Genomic DNA, 23339 nt, shown 5'->3' with positions numbered 1-23339 from the left:
TGATTATGAGGATTAACGCAGCTCAGAAAGTTGATCAGAATGTACAGAAATCAGTAGCGATGGTCAGAACAGGGCATCGATCGGAGTATCAGGTACGGGATAACGTATTGTATGTGGATAATCGTCTGGTTGTGCCGAATTTTTCAGATTTGAGACGACAGATATTGTCATAAGCGCACAACAGTCGATTCAGTATTCATCCTGGTGGCAGAAAGATGTACAACGATTTGAAAAGGCAGTTTTGGTGGAAACAAATGAAGACTGACATTGCCGAATTTGTTTCCAAATGTCCGAATTGCCAACAGGTGAAAGCAGAGAGAAAGAATCAGGAGGTTTATTACAGAGTTTGTCCATTCCTGAATGGAAATGGGATCACATTTACATGGATTTTGTGACGCAGCTACCGCATTCCTCCAAAGGCTGTGATGCGATTTGGGTCGTTATTGACAGATTGACCAAATCCGCATGTTTTATTCCGTACAAGATGACGTACAGATTTGACCGGATGGCAGAGATCTATGTCAGAGAAGTGGTCAGATTACATGGAGTGCCGAAGTCTATCGTATCAGACCGTGATCCTCGATTTACTTCGCACTTCTGGCAGAGTTTACAGCAGGCTCTCGGTACGAAGTTACATCTGAGTACCGCATATCATCCACACACCGACGGACAGTCAGAGCGGAATATCCAAACACTGGAGGATATGCTGAGAGCAGTAGTGCTAGATTTTGGCACTAATTGGCAAGATGCATTGCCTCTTTGTGAGTTTTCGTACAACAACAGCTATCAGACGAGTATTGAAATGACACCATTTCAAGCGTTGTACGGAAAGAAGTGCAGATCTCCTCTATATTGGAATGATATCTCTGAAGTACCTGAGATTGGACCTGATATGATCAGAGATATGACAGAAAAAGTGAAGCTAATTCGGAAGAAAATGTAGGCAGCACAAGACAGACAGGCCAAATATGCCAATGTTCGACATAGACCATTGGTATTTGAGGTAGGAGACCGAGTATTTCTAAAGATTTCACCTTTCAGAGGAGTTGTCAGATTTGGCAAGAAAGGGAAACTGTCTCCACGCTACATTGGGCCTTATGAGATTCTTGAGAAGATAGGAGATCGCGCCTATCGACTTGCTTTACCGCCTTCATTATCTGGGATACATGATGTTTTTCATGTATCGTTATTAAGGAAATATCTTCCTGATGCTTCACATGCTATTCAACCAGACGAGGCCGAACTGGATGAGACGTTGAGCTATATGGAAAAACCGATTCGGATTATTGATCGTATTTTAGGGGGGGAGAAATGTAATGCCCGAGATTTTTTGTCATGTTAAATTACGATTATAGATTTTTAATCGAGACGATTATTAAAAGGCTAACGTGTGAAAATTGATGTGCGAGAACAGTAGTATCGGCGCACATGCGCGACTATATGCGCGCACATGCGCGAGGGTTCCAGTAGGGTTGGCGCACATGCGCGACAAACTCGCGCACATGCACGAGACAACCCGAGAGAGGGGTGTTTTGAGCAGAAGCCTCGCGTATATGCACCGAATAGGCCGGCATATGCGCGGAAAGTGGTCGTGCATATGCGCGAGACGTGTGCTATAAAGATTGAGCCACTCGTCCAATTGCATGTTACGTGTATATATATATATATATATATATATATATATATATATAAATATATATATATATATACATAAGCCTTTAACAATTCAGAAAGAAAAAGAAGAAATCGAAGCCAATTTTCCATTTTGATTTTAGAATTCTATTTACGAGAAATCCGTCCTTTAGATTTTAAATCCGACTTCGGTACGGTGTTCCAATCAACAGGCTTCACCTGGACGTAAGTTTTACTACGTTTTGACATGGTTGGAAATTATGATGTTGTTAGAATTGAATACATGTCATATATGTTGTTCTTGACATGTTAGACATCGTTGAATCGAAATCAGATTAAGAAACGGACTGAATATGGAATTGTTATGAATTTCAGAATGAAATTGACTAGAAATGATATCAAATTTGTACGGTGATTGATTGTAAATTATTGGAATTGGTTTAGACTGATATCATATTATCAGTAACGCAAGATTGTACTGTTGAACCGTCAGAATCTGATAAAACAGAGATGTTGTGATTTGATTAGAATATTGATACAGAATATTGACATTGTCATTGCCAGATTGAACAGTGATAGACTTTGAATCAAGACTTCGACTGTATCAGAGCGACAGCAAGAAAGATATAAATAAATGTTGATTCGGGATTACACAACTCGAGTTAGGTTTTACTTGAGTTTCTCTAAATCACATACTTTATTTTATTGCATTGATATTTGCAGATTATCAGATTGATATGTTAATCTACTGACTTAGAGCAGAGTCAGAGTTTGAGTCTAGGGCAGATCAGCCTAGCTAGGGCAGAACCGCCGAGTCTTTGTCAGAACCGCTGAGACTCTAGACTTACGGTGTATCGATGAACTTAGATGTAGATCGACGTCTATTGTAGACATTCGATACAGCATACCAAAGTCTAAATTAGATTGGGATCCCTAGATTAGAAATAAGCTGAGATAAGATAACAAGACATTGTTTTAAATACAGATTCGTATTAATTCATGTAGTCAGATTGGATACATGTTTTTAATGATTATTTATGCTTTTATGTATGTTTTATATGATTGCATTGATACATTGTTTATACTGGGATATTTATATCTCACCGGAGTTATCCGGCTGTTGTCTTGTTTGTATGTGTGCATGGCAACAGGTGAGACTGGTTCAGGGTCACAAAGATGAAGAAAGATCGAGTTAGAGTGGAGACTACGGACTTGGACTAGAGATAGGGTTTAAACACTTGATAGTTAGTTGTTGAACCTGAGATGTGTATGATTGTATATTTTATCATATTTATACTTTAATACTGATATGTATAGGAGTTTGATTCCATTACCTTCCGCATTTAAAAAAAAAATTTAGACCCTGTTTATTATAATTGATTAATTAGTCCCAATGATGATTAAGAACTTAATTAGCGTCCGGGTCCCCACACTAGAAGCCTACATGTAACGTCCTAAAATCAGTTAACGTATACCGCAAAAATTAAAATTATTAAATTGCTAAAATATTTTAATAAAATGATTTTAGATGCATGAAGGATATATTTTGAGTGAATAAATGATTAATTGTGTAATTTTATTTGATTTCATGATTTAAATATTTTCAGACGTATATAGGTGGTTGGCCGGATCGTAGGACCAGAGACGATTAAGGTGCTAAAGATTTTAAAGGTAAATTTTTATTTTTCGTTAAGAAAATATTTATTTTAAATAATTTAAGAAATATGACATTTTTAAAGTAAAATTTAATTTTAAATAGTGGAAGCAAGGGAATTAAATATTTTATTTGAGAATTTTTTTGGAAATAGATATTTTTAAACCTTTTAATTTGGGGCCTAACAATTTTATTAATTTTAATGTGCCTAATTAATTATTTAAAAATTATGGTTGATTAGGCCTATTAGTTATGTAATTAACAAGGCATTTTTTTTAAAGTATAAACTCTAAAAGCCTACACATATTGTAATAGCCAAGCCTGGTGAACGGTACAGTTTAAGATTTCGTGTGATTATTGACTATTTAGTTAAGTTTAAGTACTTTTTTGATGTTAAGAGTTGCGATTTATGGTTTATAGTATTGTTGATATTAGATGATGTGTAGTTGTATTGTAGCGTTGTTGCGATTTAATTCATGGTAATTCGTATGTTGAGCCAATTGGTATGAAGCCAATTGGGGTGGTTAGATAAGTTATAGAGTTGCAACTTTCTTGTTGGGAGTGTTGCCAGATTATGAGGAGAAGCGACGTTGCGATTCGATTTTAGATGCAAAAGTTATTGTTGGCTACAGAGGAGAGTGCACCCGCGGTGACTGGGCAGAAGAGGCAGTGCACTCGCACTGAAAAAGGGACCGCACCCGCGGTGGCAGGGCAGAGCCTTCAAGGCACCCGCGGTCAGTTTTGTAGCGCACCCGCGGTCGCCACTTTGGATTTTCGGAAGTGTTACAGAATGCCTAGCGCACCCGCGGTGTATTTTGGAGCGCACCCGCGATGCGTGAATAGTAAAAGCGTGTTTTCGATTTGAAGTGATATAATACATGAGTTGGTTCACTTTTCCATCATTTATTCTCCTCTTCTCAAAATTTCAGCTCTTGGGAGACTAGGGTTCCTACATTTCTTTCTTTCTTTCCTTTGATTCTAGCTTCTTGTTGGATATTTGAAGGGTGATCAAGATAGTTTTGGGTTCAAGGAGCTAAGGTAAGCTTGTGGTATAATTTATTTTTTGTTTTTGGTGTTGGGAGAAATTATGGAATATTGAGTGTGTTGGTTTTATGGATTTATTGGTTTGGTTGATTGATTATTGGGTTATTAATTGTGAAATATATGGTTTATTGTTGTAGGAAGTGTACCAAGAGATTATATTCAAGGTTTCCTAGTGTTGTAAGTGGAATTCATTTCCTTTTGCTCACATGATAATATATGTATTGTGTTTCAATGGTTTTAACATGCTATTCCCTTCCATTTGATTCATATTATGTATAAATATACTTTGTTGTATATTAGAGGCTTTTATATGTCTCAATTGTGAAAAATGGAATACAAAAGAAAAGAGTATGCAAAGTGTTTGGTTTAATGCCTAAAAGAGAGTTCAAATGATTTATTGGATTGATAGATACATAGTCAGAGATTGCATGCAATTAGTTGATCAACGACCCTAGGCTTATATCCCAACAGAGTATCGATTCATATCGATGGGTATAGGTACAGAGACAGAGATACTATCTAGATATCAATCCATCAGAGAAAAGAGAAATACCATCGTTATTATTATTCATGCTATGATATTTATGTTTCAGAGTTGATGGTATTCAATGTTTTCAAAGTCATGTTTTTCAGAGTATGCTATGTATCCGTTGTTATGTAAGAGTTCCACTTGCTGAGTTTTATACTCATTTCAGTTATTTCATGTGATGCAGATAAGAGTGACGAGCCGGGACGTTGATTGGAGCCGGGGTCATATGCATAAGAGAAAGAAGGAAGAAGACTATTTTGCTAGCATTTTGGACATGATCACAAGAATGATATTTTGTATTTTGTTGCATCATTTTATTGATCATGTAGACACTTTTGAATATATATTGAAATGTGTTTTAAATCCTTCTTCTTTTAAGAAAATTTTAAATTCCGCTGCTATTTTATTAAAACCAGTCGGAGGTGTTACATTTAGTGGTATCAGAGCAGTGTTCTTCGGACAATGCATACGACTTCGTCTATTTTCAACGGTCTGGGTATGTCTTCTTCTACATTTATTCTTTGTTATTGGTTGATATGTATTATGTGAGCACATTGTAGGAGTTAAGCCTCCTAAGGGAAAGGCTTCAGAGGGTAAGGATAGTTCTTCATCGAGAGTTGTCGACGAGTTCGGAAAGTTACTGAAAGAGTAAGCCAAGGTCCATAGTGAGCAGATCAAACAGTTGCTCCGTTTGCAAGGTACAGGCCAAGGTAGAGGCCAAGTGGCTCAAGCAGTTGGAACTGATGGAATCTTTACTGCTTTCAAGAGGATGGATCCGCCGGAATTTGCAGGAAGCACTGATCCATTGGTGGCTGTAGAGTGGATCGAAGCACAGGAGGCGATATTTGATCATCTCAAATATGAAGACAAGGACATAATTGGTTGTGTCGTGTTCATGTTATTCAAAGCTGTACGCATTTGGTGGAATGCTACCAAGGTAGGTGTTGATGTACCGGCATTGAAGTGGCAAGATTTTACTGATCTTTTCTATGATAAGTACTTCCCAGATGCACTTAGAGCTCGGAAGATTACTGAATTTTTAGAGCTTCGTCAAGGAGGTATGAATGTCGATGAGTACATTCTGAAGTTAGAGGAGGGCTGTCTGTTTGCCCCGTATATTGCCTCCAATGACAAAGACAAGTGTGCTCATTTCATTAGAGGTCTTCGAGCAGAGATCAGGAGGGACATCAATATGTCTAAGGCGGGGACATTTAAAGAGATTGTGGCTAAAACCTTGTTGGCCGAGCAAGATGAGAAAGATATCGCAAGAGAGAGACAGGCGAGGCAACAGGCTATTGCTCAAAGAGGTCAAGGTTCGAGCCGAAGAGGCAAAGGCAGTTTTTGTTAGAGTAGGTGCCCGTCGAGCCAAGTGTTGGCCGAGTGTTCACAATGAAACTCTATGTATAAGCAATATTTATTTTAATAATATTTGAAATTATTACTTTGGAACATCTTTATCTGTATACTCATGCTAGTTGCATAGAAAAAGCCCTTGAATATACAAATAGTAGAAAGAATATGAGATGCTCATATGATGAGTATCATGAAACTCATATTTGTAATACTGTATATTCTAAACGGTTCCTAGTCGATTCAGCCGCCACTAAGAAGGATATAGGCCGCTCGAGTTAGAGACTAGTATCTGCGATGTGAGTACCATGTTTCATTGGTAGGGGACATTGTGATGTCCGAGCATGCAGATAGGTGGTCCTTGTAGAGTGCACTGAACAACCCTCCATAAAAGGACTTTCCAAGTGGTTCTCACTTATCGAGTGGAAATGTCCTAGTTTATGGTTGTACAGAATTAGTCCTTATGACCCGGGACAACATTGAGACTCTATGTGCTAGAATTACACTTTGACTTGTTTACCGACTCTCATGGGGTCATTAGGTGGCAAGGTTGGGTGTTCTGTCGAAACACATAGGAGTCGATGCATTGTAGTCGGGGATTCACCGCTTACCTTCGGGAATGGATATCCTATGTGTTATCATGTGTATGTAGATCGAAATCTCTGGCCAGAGTATGGTGGTAATTATGAAAGGGTTTCATAGATTACACCATCGATGCAACTACGACATGACACATAGTATCGATTCATTGACAACTCTCGATAAACCAATGGTTGTCGAATCGATCGGGATATATGAGTTGAAGGGACCGTACTGTACGCTAACCATAATTGAATGGTTCTTGCAGGCACTATCATGTGATACCTAGGGAATCACGTAAGCGATGCTGCTAGGCGTTTAACGTGATTGGTTGGGTACTATCAGACTTGAGTTCTGACGTTCTTATTATCAAGGTGTTGATAAATAAGAATGGAGCAATTGGGGTATGCTCATATAAGGACATGTTTAGTCCGAATCACATAAATATGTGAACCCACGGCTAGTTGTATCAATGAACCATTGAGGGCCACACAAGTACTAGCTTTCTAGATCCCGTTGAGATGTAAAAATAGTTCAATGTGTTGAACGGCTTATAAAGGAGTTTATAAGCGTGCGGAAAATTAGAAGTATGACTTCTATAAAGGAGAAATTAGTTCAATGTATTGAACGACTTATAAATGAGTTTATAAGTGTAAATGAAATAGAAGTATGACTTCTATAAAGAGAAATGTAAATTTTAATTTATGGAAGTGTTCCTAAATTAAAAGTTGGCCAAGAGAATAATGTAATTGAAAATTGTGATTTTCATAAACATTATTATGGACTAAATAAATTAATTCAAGTGTTGAATTAATTAAACACTAGTGGACCTAGTAGAGTCCAAATAATTAAATTAATTCAAGTGTTGAGTTAATTAAATTATATTGAGTCTTGTAGAGCTCAATTTAAATTAATTATTTAACTAGTGGGACTTGGGTAAATTCAAGTAATGTTTAATTAGTCTCAAATATGTTTGAGATAATTAAATTTAGTCCATGATTTTTTAATTTGTTAAAAACCATATAATATACATGCTTGGGAGGTGAAGAGGTGGAGATTACTTTTGAATAAAAAATTGCATGGCATGCAACTTTTTCACTTTTGCTTTTTGCAACACCAAGACAAGAAAATTAATTCATTCTCGCACTCCCCACATGTGTGATGGCCGAAAAACTCTCTTTGGTTTTCTCTCCATATTTTCTTCTCATTTTGTTCTTCAATTGTTGGAGAATAAAACTCACTTCTCAAAGAAAAATCCTTATATTTTTCTAGTGCAAAATATGAGGGGATCTACCTAGTTGGTGGTGGGCTTGATTTTGAAGGAAAGACTCAAGGAGGAGGCTTGTAGATCTTCATGCCATTCAAGAGCTTTGTTGTTTAACAACAAAGTTGGAGCCATCATCAATCTTTTAAGATTGATAGGTATATTTTCTCAACACCCTATGCATGAAAGTTGAGATTTTTTGTATATGCTACACTAGTACACATGGTGGCCGAAAATTTCCTTGCAAGAAAATGTGATTTTCGAAAATTTTGTAGCTTCCGTTGTGTTTTTCGGTCACCTTATTCGATCCCTTTAAAGTGATATCAAGAGCTAAGGGTACTAGTTTTTGTGCAACATATACATGATGTTATATTGAGGTCAATTTCTAACCGATTGAGATGAAGTTTTGCAACGATTCAAGGCCGGTTTTGGGGCGTTTTTGGGGCAGCAAGTTGCTGCCCATTTCGGGCGCCTCGGGCTGCCCGAGGGGCTGCCCGAAACGGGCAGCAAGGGCAGCCCGAGGGGCTGCCCGAAACCTCCCCTCTCAAAATTAAAAAATTTTTTTTACATATTGGCCGGAATGTTGGCCGGAATCCGGCGACGGAGCTCCGGCGACGGCGATGACGACTAGTGGGTTTCCAAAAGTGTTTTAGATAATCAAAGTGTCATGGGCCTTGATGTTGTTGGGCCATTAGATGGTCAACATATTTGTGAATTTTAAATGGGCCAAAGTATTTTGGTGAAAAATGAGTTTTTGGGCCCTTAAGTTTAAAATTACAAAAGTTGCAAATATTTTCTCATGAAATAAATATTTTAAGTTGGATTTTAAATATTTATAGTAAATGGTGATTTACAAGAAATTCGGTTATAAATAAATTAATTTGAAAGTAGACAAAGGTGTTTGTATACTTTGTTAATTTAGTTTATAATCGTGGCGGTTAGTGATTGGATCAAGATATATAATATTGAATCAATTAATTATTGTGATAATTAATTGATGGTATATGATATGTGATATTATGCATGAAGGATGATCAAAAGCCCAAGCCCAATTTGCTAGGTGTATGCTAGGATATTTTGTGTTGAATGATTGTAATAATTATCAAATTTAAAGTGGGCTTGGTTTATGGCCCGTTCCCACCCCATGAGATGTATCCCTATTTGCCATGGATATTTATTTGTAAATATTAGTATAGTGGATGATCAAGATTGGAAGATGGTGGCCATGATGATTATGAAGATCGAAGACATGTAAATATTGGAAACTTATGTAAATGTTGCATTTGCATCCCATGCATTTCCCTAGGATTGGACCTAGGCCCGTGTTTAGCTCACACGGGCCATTAGTATTGGAGCGATAGATCATCCTTGTTTGTTTACTGTTTATAATATATGCATGATATGTTATAAATAATGAGTATGTGCGTTATTATTATGATAATAACAAAGTTGCATGAGACCTTTCAAAATTAAAAACCCTCATTTTGAATAAGATTCAAAATTAATATCAAGCCCGAAAAGAGGAATTATAATTTTTTTTATAATTTCCTTGTCTTCTATCGACAATGGATGCATGATGAACGCTACCCGTACTCATGGCTCGGCTCATATTATTGGGGGGGCCCTGGGTGCCGGAAAGCTGTGACATCCATTGACATGGTGATGTGAACTACGTGGAACTCCCATGATTTTGGCTCATATTATTGAGAGAACTCATGGCGACCGTCCATTAAGGTTCAACATCGATGGGTAAGGCTTGACACGTGAAGATGAACGACGTCATATTATTGGGTCCTAATCAAACGTGAGACAAAAGTTTACGTAGAGGGTTGCATTGTGATGCAATTGGAAACTACCTTTTAGGAATTGTGATTGGCTGATATTATTCGGGATCATAATTCGCTAATTGGACCTTACGTACCTACTGAGGAAAGGAGTTTCCCGCTTTCACTAGAGGGTAGTGAAAGATGTCAAAACAGTGGGAGCCAATATTTATGAAGTAAAAGTCCAAACTTCATATCTTACTAAATATTTTAAAATAGTCATCAACATTTATCTGTTTTTACTTTTCAGTACAAATTGACAATGTCATCGCTTCGCAATCCAATATCCGTAATACTCGACAAAAACATATTAACTGGACCTAATTACCTCACTTGGCTAAGAAACCTAAAAATCGTCTTGAATTCGGAAATGGTAGCATATACACTGAATGAGTCGCCCCCTGTTGAGGCTCCGACTGACTGCACTCCTGAGGAATTGCAGGCTTACAAGGAATGGTGTGACCATGACTTGATAGCAGGGTGTTATATGCTGACTTCTATGAATGATGAGCTGCAGAGGCGTTTTGAGGGTGCAAAGAGTGCTGCTGACATTCATTTGCACCTCAAGGAGCTCTTTGGAGAGCAAACGCGTCCTCTCAGGCATGCTACCGTCAAGGAGCTGATCACTTTGCGCATGCGAGATGGGGCCTCGGTCCATGAGCATGGCCTAAAGGTGATTGGGCTCATGGACAAGCTCGTTGGCATGGATTTGATCTTGCCTTCGGAGTTGACCACCGACGTGTTGCTGTTATCGCTGCCTAGCTCATTTGATCCTTTTGTGGTGAACTTCAACATAAACAAGATGGAACCGACCCTTGAGGAGTTGGTAAACATGCTTGTTACGTATGAATCCACCATCAAGAAAGAGAAGTTGGTTCTTTATGTGGGTTCTTCATCTGGTACGAAGATTGATCCACATGGGAAGGGAAAGAAGAGTTCTTTCCAACGTCCCAAGAAGAACGTGCCCTTGTTGAGGCATTCTCCGAATCCCGTTGAGGCAGCCAGACCAGTTAAGGCTGACAAGACTGATGATGTATGTCATCACTGCAAGAAGCCTGGACATTGGATGCGTAATTGCAAAGAATATCTGGCCCAGAAGAGTTCTGGAAATGGTATGTTCTAAATTGAAGTAAACATTTCAATTAACTCTACTTCTTGGGTATTAGATACCGGTTATGACTCACATCTCTGTAATGGGTTACAGGTGATGGGAAGAAGTAGAATGCTTAAGGAAGGTGTGACCTTCTTGAGAATGGCTATGGAGCAAGAGTTGCTGCCAAGACCTTAAGAAATGTTTACTTATTGTTGAACAATGATTTTAAGTTATTTTTTAAGAGATGTTTTGTTTGTACCATTTTGGTGAAAAACATAGTTTCCATTTCTATTGTGATAAAAATGGATATTCTTGTTTATTTTGCAAAGGTGTTTGCAACATTTACATGAATGAATGTTTTATTGGTACTTGAGAACTTGAAAACGATCTCTATAACTTAAAATTAAAAGATATTCCACTAAATGTCCATTCAAAGGCATACACCATATGAGATATGGATGGGGTAAGCCTCCTAAGTATTCTTATCTTATAATATGGGGGTGCCCTGCTTATGAAGCAGGTAGTGGGAGATAAATTGGATAGTCGATCCATTTTATATTACTTTGTGGGATATCCAATGAATTCGGTTGGATACTACTTCTATCATCCCCAAGAAACAAAGGTGTTTGTTTCTAGGAATGCAACCTTTTTGGAAAAGGAATTTCTATTGGATAGAAAAGGGGAGATGATAGAACTCGAAGAGGTTCGAGAGACACCCACAATTGAAGAACCCACACCCGAAGAGCCAAGAGAGGAGATACAAGCTCCTAGAAAATCCGAGAAAGTCTCGAGACCACCTATGAGGTATGGTTTGCTTCTTGAAGAGGGCCATGATGAGCCTAACCATGGATGTGATCCAAGGACCTTCAAGGAAGCATTATCTGAAGCCGATTCATCCAAGTGGCTTGAAGCGATGGAATCTGAGATGAATTCCATGCATTCGAACCAAGTGTGGGATCTTATAGATCCACCTGAGGGAACGGTTCCCATAGGGACTTGGGACGGATGGGAAGGTATTGACCTTCAAAGCGCGATTGGTGGCAAAAGGATATACTCAAAGACAAGGAGTTGACTTTGAGGAAACCTTTTCTCCAATTGCAATGTTCAAGTCCATAAGGATTTTGCTAGCCATAGCTGCATGGTATGACTATGAGATATGGCAGATGGATGTTAAGACAGTCTTTCTTAATGGGGATTTTAAGAAAGTGATTTACATGTCTCAACCTGAAGGGTTTACATCTATCGGAAGTGAGCATATGGTATGCAAACTTCAGAGATCTATTTATGATCTTAAGCAGGCATCAAGGAGTTGGAACCTTAGATTCGATAGTACAATCAAAGAGTTTGATTTACTAAGAATCATGAGGGACCCTGTGTGTATAAGAAGGTCAGTGGGAGTGTTGTGACATTCCTGGTGCTTTATGTTGATGACATTCTACTCATTGGGAATGATGTAGGAATGTTGCAATCAACTAAGATATGGTTAGCGAGTAAGTTCTCGATGCAGGACTTGGGTGAAGCATCTTTTGTATTGGGATGCAGATCTATAGAGATTGTAAGGCTCGAGAATTATCAGTATTATTGATGTTAGACTTGTATAGATAAGAATGCATGAATTATGAGATTTTGAACAGTAGGGCCGAAGCCACACCGCACCCGCGGTGCAGGAAGGACCGCACCCGCGGTGCATCGATAGAAAATTTGGTGAAATTGTGCGAACAGACACCGCAACCGCGGTATTTACATGACCGCACCCGCGGTCATCACTTGTGAAAAATAAAAAGTCCTGCCGAGAGCTCAGCGCACCCGCGCTCCTAGTGTTGCCGCACCCGCGGTCATACTTCCGAGAAATCCACTCTCATTCTCATCGTGACATGTGGCCTAGTATATATATACAATTAGTGCCGATTCACTCATTCTTCAGCTTCCAGCAAGAGAACCGAAATTCCTCTCCAAGCCTTTTCAAATTCTTCACTTTGATTCTTAAGTTGTGTACGATTTAGCCATCCAAATCATATTCCGAGTTAAGAATTGTGTTCCTTGCTTTGAAAGCTACAACTGATGTAAGTATTGTTTAATTCTAGCAAGTTTCACGATTTAGATGTTAGAGGAATTGGAATATGATAGTTATATTATGTTCTTGACATATTGAGCATGATATATTGGTAAACAGATCGAAGAACAGATATCGTACGCAATTATTATGAATTTCAGCATGTTTAGAAGTAAACTGTACTGATTTTGAGTATGGTTTTATGTATATGATTCGATTATGAGTTGAGAATGTTATAGTGTTGATATCTGGTGAGATTTGGATTGACCGGTGTTAAGAATATACGTCGTTGTGCCGTCAAATTGTATCGAGATCACGTAGTAACTTGGATATGTGTTGATTAGATAAGAGATTGATAGATTTTGTATCAACATTTCCATTTCAGATTCGTAGTGTCAACCGTGACAGCAACTGTGCGACGAAAGGTATAGTTCATGTTTTGTTTGGGGAATCACGACTCAAATGAGATCACATTTGAGTTTCCCAACCAAAATCACATACTTGTTTTATTGATTATATCTTGATATGATTATGATTGTTTATAGAACTTGTATACAAATCTTGCTATGCTTTGTTTACAGATCATGTGGCATTGCATTAGAATGATTTTGCTTGTTTACAGATTGTGTATTCATGCATTAAGATAGGACAGTCTGGAGATCAGTCAGACTACTAGACGTTCGGCGATATCACAGCTTAGGGGAAGATCACCGCCCCTATTGTAGACGCGGATACAGATCAGGCCGAAGTCTAGGAATAAGACGGACAGCACCTCGATTGGGAGGGTAGGTGACAGACAGTGCCGTCTTATTCACAACGGGATCCCTAGAGTTCTAGTCGAGTCGCATCTAGACATGATTAGACTCGCATTGCATGATTATATATGCATGTCATTCATATTAGCATGTTGCATGTTTTAGATTGTTTTACTGCATGTATACATGTTTATACTGGGATTTGTTCTCACCGGTTTTCCGGCTGTTGTTATGTCTGTATGTGTGCATAACAACAGGTGGGGCAGGATCTGGGTCGAGACAGAGATGATCGTGTTAGAGTGGAGATCACGGGCATAGCAGATGGACCAGTAGTTATCTTTTATTATGTACTGTCTTTTATTACTAGTTAGTTGAGAACATACAGAATAAGACATGTATTGTATGTTGTATGTTGTAAATTAAATAAAGAATGTATGCTTGTTTGGTTACAGGTGTTTTTATGTAAAAAGAAAAAATTTGACCCATGTTTTATAATAACGATCCATTTAATCCCAAGAAAAAGAATTAGAGCCCGGGTCCCCACAACAGGTGGTATCAGAGTGATAGTTCCTTTAGACTAAGATAGGATAGGATGAGCGGGGTAGATCAAGTCTTCTTCCTTGCTTATGATGTGCTAGCATGTTTATTGCTTTCCTTATTACATGTTGTTGTTATTTGATCGATTATAACATGTGATAAACTGAATCGGAACCGATTCTAGATTAGAGGTAACTGACTAGAGGAGGGCTGAGACAGTTGTATATCTTGTGTACTAATCAGTTGGATTATTAGATACATGCCTCCTAGAAGAGCAGTCGTACCTCTACGACCCACAGCACCAGAACAGGGGAGCACATCCGGAGATCCTATGGATGTTACGGCGACCCCTATGGAGACGTTGCTGAAGCGATTCCAATCCTTTCGACCTCCCTCATTAAAAGGTACCGAGAATGCCATCGAGTGCGAAAGTTGGCTTGAGGACATTGAAATGTTATTCGACTCTTTGGAGTACAGTGACGAGAAGAGAATAAAACTCATTGGCCATCAACTGCAAGACATAGCCAAGAACTGGTGGTTGAACATGAGAAGAGCACTAGAGCAACGTGGTACAGAAATTACATGGAAAGTGTTCAAGACGGAGTTCTATCTGCGTTTCTTTCCTGTATCCTACCGTAAAGATAAAGGCGCTGAATTTGCAAACTTGAGGCAAGGGCCACTGAACATTGAGGAGTACGTTGCCAAATTCTCTTCTTTGCTTCGTTTTGCACCCCATGTTTCAGGTAGTGACGAGGCGATGGCGGACCAATTCATAAATGGCTTAAATCCAGACATCTTTACGTTGGTAAACACGGGAAGACCTAATAACTTTGCGGATGCATTGAATCGAGCCAAGGGTGCAGAAGTAGGGTTGATAAGACAGCGGAGTGCTCCATATGTTGCTCCTGCGCCAAGACCACCACAACCTTCAGTGCAATCTCCTCCTCCAAGATTTGATAGTGGTGGTAGTAGCAGTGGCAGAAAGGAACAGCTGAAGGCGAAGGGGAAACAGTTTAAAAGACCTGGGAGCAGCTCTTCAAGCTCCAGTGGTTCAAGACAGACTGGTTTTGATCAGAGTACCAGGTATTCAGGTGTTTATTGTAGTTCCTGTGGAGGAAAACATGCGACTGAACAGTGCCAGGGAGTTACAGGCCGATGCAATATTTGTAGGCAACCGGGGCATTTTGCCAAAGTCTGCCCACAGAGGAGTGTACAGCCAGCCCAGAGTGGACGAGCATCTGGGCCAGTACCTCAGTTTGAGCGGCAGGCATCATCAGTTCACTCTTTCCAGCCTCCACCAGCACCGACTCAACCCAGAGCTCGTGGTAGTCAGACAGTGAGTCAACCTCCGAGGCAACAGGCTCAAGTGTTTGCATTGACAGAAGAGCAAGCACAAGATGCACCAGATGATGTTATAGCAGGTAACTGCTCTCTTTATGGTTATCCTGCTTATATATTGATAGATACAGGCGCATCGCATACATTCATTTCAGAGCGATTTGCATTGTTGCATTCATTGCCTGTTGAGTCTTTGTTAGAGGTTGTATCTATTAATTCTCCGTTGGGAAGTGGATTGATATCTGTAACTACGGTTAAACATTGCATTCTACAGTTTGAGGGGCATGAGATTGACCTAGATTGTATAGTATTGGGTCTAGCTGATTTTGATTGTATAGTCGGTATTGACATGCTAACGAAGTACAGAGCCACTGTAGATTGTTTCCATAAGATTGTCAGATTCAGACCCGAGATGACAGACGAGTGGAAATTCTACGGGAAGGGTTCCAGATCTCGGATTCCCTTGATTTCGGCTCTTACTATGAACAGATTGTTACAAAAAGGAGCAGATGGTTTCTTTATTTATGCTGTAGATATGCAGAAGTCGAGCCCGGCATTGGCAGATCTGCCAGTAGTACGGGAATTTCCAGATATTTTTCCAGATGAAATCCCAGGATTACCTCCGGTCCGAGAGGTAGATTTTAGCATTGAACTTGTACCAGGTACCGTTCCTATTTCGAGAGCTCCGTATAGGATGGCACCTATTGAACTAAAAGAATTGAAAGCACAATTAGAAGATCTTCTAGCCAAGGGATATATGAGACCTAGTGTATCTCCTTGGGGCGCTCCGGTGCTGTTTGTGCGAAAGAAAGATGGTTCGATGCGTTTATGTATTGATTACAGGCAACTGAACAAGGCAACAATCAAGAATAAATATCCTTTGCCTAGGATTGATGATTTATTTGATCAGTTGCAGGGATCCTCCGTGTATTCGAAAATTGATTTGCGTTCTGGGTATCATCAGCTCAGAGTTCGAGATATAGACATACCAAAGACAGCATTTCGAACCAGGTATGGACATTACTAATTTATTGTCATGCCTTTTGGTTTAACAAATGCTCCTGCGGTATTTATGGGCTTGATGAACCAAGTGTTTCAGAAATATCTAGATGAATTTGTCATTGTTTTCATCGATGATATTTTGGTGTATTCGAAGAATAGAAATGAGCATGCAGAGCATCTCAGAATTGTTTTGCAGACGTTGAGAAATGAGCGACTGCATGCAAAATTGTCAAAGTGTGAGTTTTGGTTGAATCGAGTTGTCTTCTTAGGACATATCATATCTGGAGATGGTATTTCTGTAGATCCGAGTAAAGTGGAAGCTGTGATCAGTTGGTCGAGACCGACTTCTGTACCAGAAATACGCAGTTTCATGGGCTTAGCCGGATACTACAGAAGATTTATCAAAGATTTCTCCAGTATTGCAAAGCCAATAACTCAATTGACGCAAAAGAATGCACCATTTTTTTGGTCAGAGGAGTGCGAGTCTAGCTTTCTAAAACTGAAGAAAAAGCTAACTAGTGCCCCAGTGTTGACTATACCTTTAGGTACGGGTAATTTTGTTGTGTATTGTGATGCTTCTCATAGAGGTTTGGGATGTGTTCTTATGCAGCGAGGCCACGTGATCGCATACGCCTCGAGACAATTGAAGCCACATGAGGTTCGATACCCCATTCATGATCTGGAATTGGCGGCTATCGTATTTGCATTAAATATTTGGCGTCATTATCTCTATGGCGAAAAATTTGAGATATTTTCTGATCACAAGAGCTTAAAGTACCTATTTTCTCAATCAGAACTGAATATGAGGCTGCGTAGATGGCTAGATCTTCTGAAAGACTTTGACTGTGAAATCAAATATTATCCAGGGAAGTCAAATGCAGCAGCAGATGCCTTGAGTCGTAAGGTATGTTCTTTGTCCTTATCGACGATAGGTGTTAACAAGTTAGTTGAAAATTGCTGTACATCTGGATTAGAATTTGATACAGATAGTAAGACACTACGACTTTTTACGATCCAAGTTGAGCTCAATTTGATTATGAGGATCAAGGAAGCACAAAGAACCGATCAGAATGTGCAGAGATCGATTCAAATGGTCAGATCAGGGCATGTATCAGAATATCAGGTACGAGATCATGTGTTGTACGTGAATAACCGTCTAGTTGTGCCAGATGTTGCAGATTTGAGACAGCAGATTCTGACAGAGGCACATTGTAGTCGGTTCAGCATTCATCCTGGTGGCAGGAAGATGTACAATGACTTGAAGACACAGTTCAGGTGGAAGCAGATGAAGTCAGATATTGCCGAATTTGTGTCTAAGTGTTTGAACTGCCAACAAGTAAAAGCGGAAAGAAAGAAGCCTGGTGGATTACTTCAAAGTTTAGCCATTCCAGAATGGAAATGGGACCAAATTTCCATGGATTTCATGACGAAGTTACCTCGATCATCCAGAGGCTGCGATGCGATTTGGGTTATTATTGACAGATTGACCAAATCTGCTTGTTTCATTCCGTACAGAATGACGTATAGACAGGATCAGATGGCGGAGATTTATATTCGAGAGGTAGTCAGATTGCATGGAGTGCCGAAGTCTATCGTATCAGATCGTGATCAACGATTCACTTCACACTTCACACTTCTGGCACAGTTTACAGCAGGCCTTAGGTACGACATTACACCTGAGTACTGCTTACCATCCTCAGACAGACGGACAGTCAGAACGGACTATCCAGACATTAGAGGATATGTTGAGAGCCGTCGTGCTAGATTTTGGCATTAGTTGGCAAGATTCTCTACCTCTTTGCGAATTTTCTTACAATAACAGCTATCAGACGAGCATTGAAATGGCACCGTTTGAAGCTTTGTACGGCAAGAAGTGCAGATCTCCGCTATATTGGGATGATATCTCAGATATACCAGAACTTGGGCCAGATATGATTCGTGACATGACAGAGAAGGTGAAACTCATTCAGAAGAGGATGAAGACAGCACAAGATCGACAAGCAAAGTATGCCAATATCAGACGTAGACCGTTAGTATTTGAGGCAGGAGATAGAGTATTCTTAAAAATTTCTCCATTCAGAGGCGTTGTTCGATTTGGCAAACGCGGAAAACTATCTCCTCGATACATTGGTCCTTACGAGATTCTTGAGAAGATTGGCGATCGAGCTTACAGACTTGCACTTCCTCCTTCTCTATCCGGAATACATGACGTGTTTCATGTATCAATGTTGCGAAGATATATGCCAGATATTTCTCATGTCATTCAACCTGATGAAGCTGAACTTGATCAGACTTTGAGTTATGTGGAACAACCGATACAGATTCTTGATCGGAAAGACAAGCAACTCAGAACAAAGAATATTCCACTTGTGAAAGTTCAGTGGAGTCGTCATGGTATCGAAGAAGCGACGTGGGAGACAGAAGCAAATATGCGACAGACATACCCCGAATTATTTCAATGATGTAAGAATTGATTTAACTTTAATGTTATCATTGTTTATACTTGCATGATTACTAATTTATGAGTTCGAGGACGAACTCTTGTCTAAGAGGGGGAGAAATGTAAGGCTCGAGAATTATCAGTATTATTGATGTTAGACTTGTATAGATAAGAATGCATGAATTATGAGATTTTGAACAGCAGGGCCGAAGCCACACCGCACCCGCGGTGCAGGAAGGACCGCACCCGCGGTGCATTGATAGAAAATTGGTGAAATTGTGCAAACAGACACCGCACCCGCGGTATTTACATGACCGCACCCGCGGTCATCACTTGTGAAAAATAAAAAGTCCTGCCGAGAGCTCAGCGCACCCGTGCTCCTAGTGTTGCCGCACCCGCGGTCATACTTCCGAGAAATCCACTCTCATTCTCATCGTGACATGTGGCCTAGTATATATATACAATTAGTGCCGATTCACTCATTCTTCAGCTTCCAGCAAGAGAACCGAAATTCCTCTCCAAGCCTTTTCAAATTCTTCACTTTGATTCTTAAGTTGTGTACGATTTAGCCATCCAAATCATATTCCGAGTTAAGAATTGTGTTCCTTGCTTTGAAAGCTACAAGTGATGTAAGTATTGTTTAATTCTAGCAAGTTTCACGATTTAGATGTTAGAGGAATTGGAATATGATAGTTATATTATGTTCTTGACGTATTGAGCATGATATATTGGTAAACAGATCGAAGAACAGATATCATACGCAATTATTATGAATTTCAGCATGTTTAGAAGTAAACTGTACTGATTTTGAGTATGGTTTTATGTATATGATTCGATTATGAGTTGAGAATGTTATAGTGTTGATATCTGGTGAGATTTGGATTGACCGGTGTTAAGAATATACGTCGTTGTGCCGTCAAATTGTATCGAGATCACGTAGTAACTTGGATATGTGTTGATTAGATAAGAGATTGATAGATTTTGTATCAACATTTCCATTTCAGATTCGTAGTGTCAACCGTGACAGCAACTGTGCGACGAAAGGTATAGTACATGTTTTGTTTGGGGAATCACGACTCAAATGAGATCACATTTGAGTTTCCCAACCAAAATCACATACTTGTTTTATTGATTATATCTTGATATGATTATGATTGTTTATAGATTTGTTTATAGAACTTGTATACAAATCTTGCTATGCTTTGTTTACAGATCATGTGGCATTGCATTAGAATGATTTTGCTTGTTTACAGATTGTGTATTCATGAATTAAGATAGGACAGTCTGGAAATCAGTCAGACTACTAGACGTTCGGCGATATCACAGCTTAGGGGAAGATCACCGCCCCTATTGTAGACGCGGATACAGATCAGGCCGAAGTCTAGGAATAAGACGGACATCACCTCGATTGGGAGGGTAGGTGACAGACAGCGCCGTCTTATTCACAACGGGATCCCTAGAGTTCTAGTCGAGTCGCATCTAGACATGATTAGACTCGCATTGCATGATTATATATGCATGTCATTCATATTAGCATGTTGCATGTTTTAGATTGTTTTACTGCATGTATACATGTTTATACTGGGATTTGTTCTCACCGGTTTTCCGGCTGTTGTTATGTCTGTATGTGTGCATAAAAACAGGTGGGGCAGGATCTGGGTCGAGACAGAGATGATCGTGTTAGCGTGGAGATCACGGGCATAGCAGATGGACCAATAGTTATCTTTTATTATGTACTGTCTTTTATTACTAGTTAGTTGAGAACATACAGAATAAGACATGTATTGTATGTTGTATGTTGTAAATTAAATAAAGAATGTATGCTTGTTTGGTTACAGGTGTTTTTATGTAAAAAGCAAAAATTTGACCCATGTTTTATAATAACGATCCATTTAATCCCAAGAAAAAGAATTAGAGCCCGGGTCCCCACAGAGATAGATCGAGAAGATTGCTTGGTCTCACCCAGTCCACATACATGATACCATCGTGAAGCGGTTCTCGATGGATGAGTCCATGAGAGGACATCTACCAATGTGTCATGGCGTGTCCCTATCCAAGTCTGTCTCCCAAGACTGATGCAGAGATAGTGGCGATGACACGCATTCCGTATGCTTCGGCAAATGGTAGCATCATGTATGGGATGATATCTACACGTCTTGACGTGGCTTTCGCACTAAGTGTAGTGAGTAGATATCAATCGAACCCTGGTCTTCCACACTAGAAAGCTGTGAAAGACATCCTCAAGTAGTTGAGAAGGACCAATAAAGTGTTCTTGGTCTATGGGGTGGAGAACTAAAATTGGAAGGCTATACCGACTCTAGCTTCCAAAGCAATATCGATGACTCGGAGTCAACCTCTAGGTTTGTATTCATGCTCTATGGTGCTGCTGTCTCTTGGAAGAGTTCCAAGCAAGACAATATTACGGATTCCAGCACAGAGGCCGAATACATTGCTGCATCAGATGCAGCAAGGGAGGCTGTTTGGATAAGGAATTTCGTCTAAGAGTTGGACGTCATTCCTAATGGATTTGCTACTATCCCGGTGTTGTGTGACAACACGGGAGCTTTAGCTCAAGCAAAGGAGCCAAGGTCTCATCAGAAATCCAAACTAGTATTGAGAAAGTACCACATCCTCGGAGAGATTGTGGAAAGAGGAGAAGTGTCTTTTGACACAGTCGGCTCCGCCGATTATGTTGATTGATCCACTAGCTAAGCCTTTACCTAGACCATTATTCGACAAGCATCGCGAATCAATGGGTTTAAAGCATATGGGTAGTTGGCTCTAGTGCAAGTGGGAGATTGTTAGAGTAGGTGCCCGTCGAGCCAAGTGTTGGCCGAGTGTTCACAATGAAACTCTATGTATAAGCAATCTTTATTTTAATAATATATGAAATTATTACTTTGGCACATCTTTATCTGTATACCCATGCTAGTTGCATAGATAAAGCCCTTGAATATACAAATAGTAGAAAGAATATGAGATGCTCATATGATGAGTATCATGAAACTCATATTTGTAATACTGTATATTCTAAACGGTTCCTAGTCGATTCAGCCGCCACTAAGAAGGATATAGGCCGCTCGAGTTAGAGACTAGTATCTGCGATGTGAGTACCATGTTTCATTGGTAGGGGACATTGTGATGTCCGAGCATGCAGATAGGTGCTCCTTGTAGAGTGCACTGAACAACCCTCCATAAAAGGACTTTCCAAGTGGTTCTCACTTATCGAGTGGAAATGTCCTAGTTTATGGTTGTACAGAATTAGTCCTTATGACCCGGGACAACATTGAGACTCTATGTGCTAGAATTACACTTTGACTTGTTTACCGACTCTCATGGGGTCATTAGGTGGCAAGGTTGGGTGTTCTGTCGAAACACATAGGAGTCGATGCATTGTAGTCGGGGATTCACCGCTTACCTTCGGGTATGGATATCCTATGTGTTATCATGTGTATGTAGATCGAAATCTCTGGCTAGAGTATGGTGGTAATTATGAAAGGGTTTCATAGATTACACCATCGATGCAACTACGACATGACACATAGTATCGATTCATTGACAACTCTCGATAAACCAATGGTTGTCGAATCGATCGGGATATATGAGTTGAAGGGACCGTACTGTACGCTAACCATAATTAAATGGTTCTTGCAGGTACTATCATATGATACCTAGGGAATCACGTAAGCGATGCTGCTAGGCGTTTAACATGATTGGTTGGGTACTATCAGACTTGAGTTCTGACGTTCTTATTATCAAGGTGTTGATAAATAAGAATGGAGCAATTGGGGTATGCTCATATAAGGACATGTTTAGTCCGAATCACATAAAGATGTGAACCCACGGCTAGTTGTATCAATGAACCATTGAGGGCCACACAAGTACTAGCTTTCTAGATCCCGTTGAGAAGTAAAAATAGTTCAATGTGTTGAACGGCTTATAAAGGAGTTTATAAGCGTGAGGAAAATTAGAAGTATGACTTCTATAAAGGAGAAATTAGTTCAATGTGTTGAACGACTTATAAATGAGTTTATAAGTGTAAATGAAATAGAAGTATGACTTCTATAAAGAGAAATGTAAATTTTAATTTATGGAAGTGTTCCTAAATTAAAAGTTGGCCAAGAGAATAATGTAATTGAAAATTGTGATTTTCATAAACATTATTATGGACTAAATAAATTAATTCAAGTGTTGAATTAATTAAACACTAGTGGACCTAGTAGAGTCCAAATAATTAAATTAATTC

This window comes from Primulina eburnea, unplaced genomic scaffold (assembly GCF_022965805.1).
Source record: "Primulina eburnea isolate SZY01 unplaced genomic scaffold, ASM2296580v1 ctg870_ERROPOS947806, whole genome shotgun sequence".
Lineage (NCBI taxonomy): Eukaryota > Viridiplantae > Streptophyta > Magnoliopsida > Lamiales > Gesneriaceae > Primulina > Primulina eburnea.
The sequence above is the reverse complement of the archived record's forward strand: the minus strand, read 5'-3'. Positions refer to the sequence as shown.